The sequence below is a fragment of the Triticum dicoccoides genome, chromosome 5B (assembly GCF_002162155.2).
Source record: "Triticum dicoccoides isolate Atlit2015 ecotype Zavitan chromosome 5B, WEW_v2.0, whole genome shotgun sequence".
NCBI classification, from domain to species: domain Eukaryota; kingdom Viridiplantae; phylum Streptophyta; class Magnoliopsida; order Poales; family Poaceae; genus Triticum; species Triticum dicoccoides.
In genome coordinates, this window is record NC_041389.1 from 437,812,320 (window position 1) to 437,815,056 (window position 2,737).

Below are 2,737 nucleotides of genomic sequence, written 5' to 3' on the forward strand. Positions count from 1 at the left end.
GAGGAGAAGATAATGGTGTGGACCAGGCCGTTCAAGAAGGTTTCTCCTTGCCGGGAAGCAGACGACAAAAAAAAGCTAAGTTGCTAAAGCCTGAGCAATCAGTTTTTTAAGTTTTTGAGTTATTTTCCTTGAACGGCCGTGCTTTGTATGGAAAACCTGTGCGCGGAGGAACCAATTCGCAGCTAGCTGCGCCCTTACTTTATTTCGAGTCCGCTCAACAACTTAAGTGAGCTGCTAGCGCCCTTACTTTGCTTCGAGTCCGCTCAGCAACTTAAGTGAGCCGCTAGCGCCCTTACTTTGTTTCGAGTCCGCTCAACAACTTAAGTGAGCTGCAACTAGTTGCGACAAGGTTGCTTGTCGGTAGCAACCCCGCCAGCAGGCTACTGAAGTTCCGCACTCGGCGCTCGCGGCAAGGGTGCCTGCACCGGCAAGTTTCCCTAGAAAGCGTAGGGTAGGACCATACGAAGCCAAGAGTCGAGTAAAGGAAGTAACACAGCAATGCCTAAGATAGAGTTATATTACAAAAATAACTTGTCGCGCCTCTAATAAAGTGTTCCCATGACATGACTGGCAGCGACAAGAAAAGAAGAAAATGGACGGCCTAATCTACGCGACCGCCATCAACCCTTTTGACCTCGTTCACCCTGTCGACAATGGGTGCGACGAGGGCCTTAAGTGCGTCAAGATCAGCGTCCGCCGGCAGCTTCTTGATGACGTTGGTGAGGTTGAGGCCCGGATTGCGGAAGGCCACCTTCACCAGCACCTTCTCCAGAACTCCGGCACAAATCGAGCGTGACTCGTCGGCCAACTGCTTTGGGATCCATTCCCGGAGTTGCTGGAGCGCCACCGCCACGCCTTTGAAGAACAGAGTGAGCTTGGCACTGGGTTGGAGGTTCTCGTCGGAGGAGTACCCGAAGCCTTCCACCCCCAATTGCACCAGCTCCTCTTCGATAACTACAGCAATGTTCACGAGGCCCTCCGTCCAGAGCTCTACAGTATCTCTGAGAAGATTCTGGGTTTCGGCGGCCCTCGCTAGCAGCTCCTCGTTGGCTTCAATGTCCTTCTTCAAGTCTGCCTCCTGTTTTCTGGCGCTGTCCAACGTCTCCGTCAAGGTGGCCAGCTTCAGCGTCAGATCGGCGTTGGAATCCTTGGCGGCGCTCAATTCCTTGCCCCTCTCGGCGAGTCGGCCCTGCAGCTCACCGTGGGCAAGGGCGTCCTTCTCGCGCTCTAGCTTGAGGGCGGCAAGCTCTTCGCCACCAACCTTCAGATCAGTTTCTAGCTGCGCCACCTTTGCCTCCAATTCTTTCTTGGCGGCCTCGGCAGCCGCAGCCGTATCCTTTGCCTCTTGGAGCATCCCGCCAAGTGCCCGTTCGCGCGCGGCAAGCTCCTCTTCGTGGCTGTCGAGGTTCACTTTCCGCTGAGTCAGCTCGCCTTCTCGCGCGTACAGCTTCTCGCCAGTGAGCTGCTGCTGCTCTTCAGCTTCGGCCTTCTCGAGGAGGAAGGCCTTCCGCTCCTCAGCAAGCTGCTCCCGCTCCTCCGCCAAGGCCTGGAGAGTTTCTTGGCGAAGACCTCGGAGTTCCTCCGCACGCTTCTCTATGTCCACGCTCGCCCTCGCGGCAAGCGCTTCCCGAGACTCCAACTTGACTTGGCGGGCGCGGTAGAGCGCCAGCAGCCTCCGCAGCAGCCGCTCCTCCTCGGGCTCTTAACTGCTGCTTCCCGGCGCGTCGACGATCGACAACCCGGCGGAGGCAAGCACCTCCCACGATCTCTCCCACGACGCCGCGTTTGACGCGTGCCGTTCTGGGCGTGCGCGGTGGGAGCGGAGTTAGATTCGGCGTGACCTAGGCCGCGCGTGCCCGTGCATTGTTTTGGGCCTGGCCCAACAGCGCTCGGCACCGTGTATGGCCCAGGCAGTTGCAGCGCCCCGCGGCAAGGCTTGCCGGGTGACCGCCAGGACCCTCCGTGGTTCCCTTGAAGACCATTCAAGAACAAAGTACTCAAACCAAGGCCCCGGCAAGAGGAGCTTGCCGGGAAGGCCAACCAAGGCCCCGGCAAGAGAAGCTTGCCGGGAAGGCCAACCAAGGCCCCGGCAAGAGGATCTTGCCGGGAAGAGACAAGACCCCGGCAAGAGGAGCTTGCCGGGAAGACCACTCAAGGCATACCAAGAAAGCTTGTCGTGACGCGCCCTGCGTCCCGGCAAGATCCAGCGAGCGACAAGCTTCCGGACGCGACAAGACGACGGCCACGGCAAGGAGCTTGCCGCGGGAGACCCCCACTTCGTGCCCGCGCTCCAGCACACCTGCTAACGTGTCGCTTTGGGACTCTCCCAAGCACACGTGGTAGGAGGCCGTGCAGCTAGGGGTACATGGTGGCAAGTGGAGAAGAAGAGAAGCCCATCGTGGCAAACGGTGGTGCTCCTAACGGTCACCCTTTGCACTGTTTAGGAGACTCAAACAGGCATTTAATGCCCTTGTCCCCTGCCGTCAGAGTTAGGTAGGGTGCACTCTATCCAAAGTAGCGGTAGCTGCACCTACCGCATCCTTTTCCATTTCTACCCTTTTAGTCTACGTTGCCACCTGTGGGTAACCCCTTGAGAGTATAAAAGGAGGCCCAAGCGCAACGTAGAGGAGGTTCGGCCAGTTCGGCTCATTCAACACCAGGAACACTCTCACGCTCAGTCTGGCAGCGTCCATCGCTCCTGAGCAAGAATCCAATATACACAAACAAGCAGCAGTAG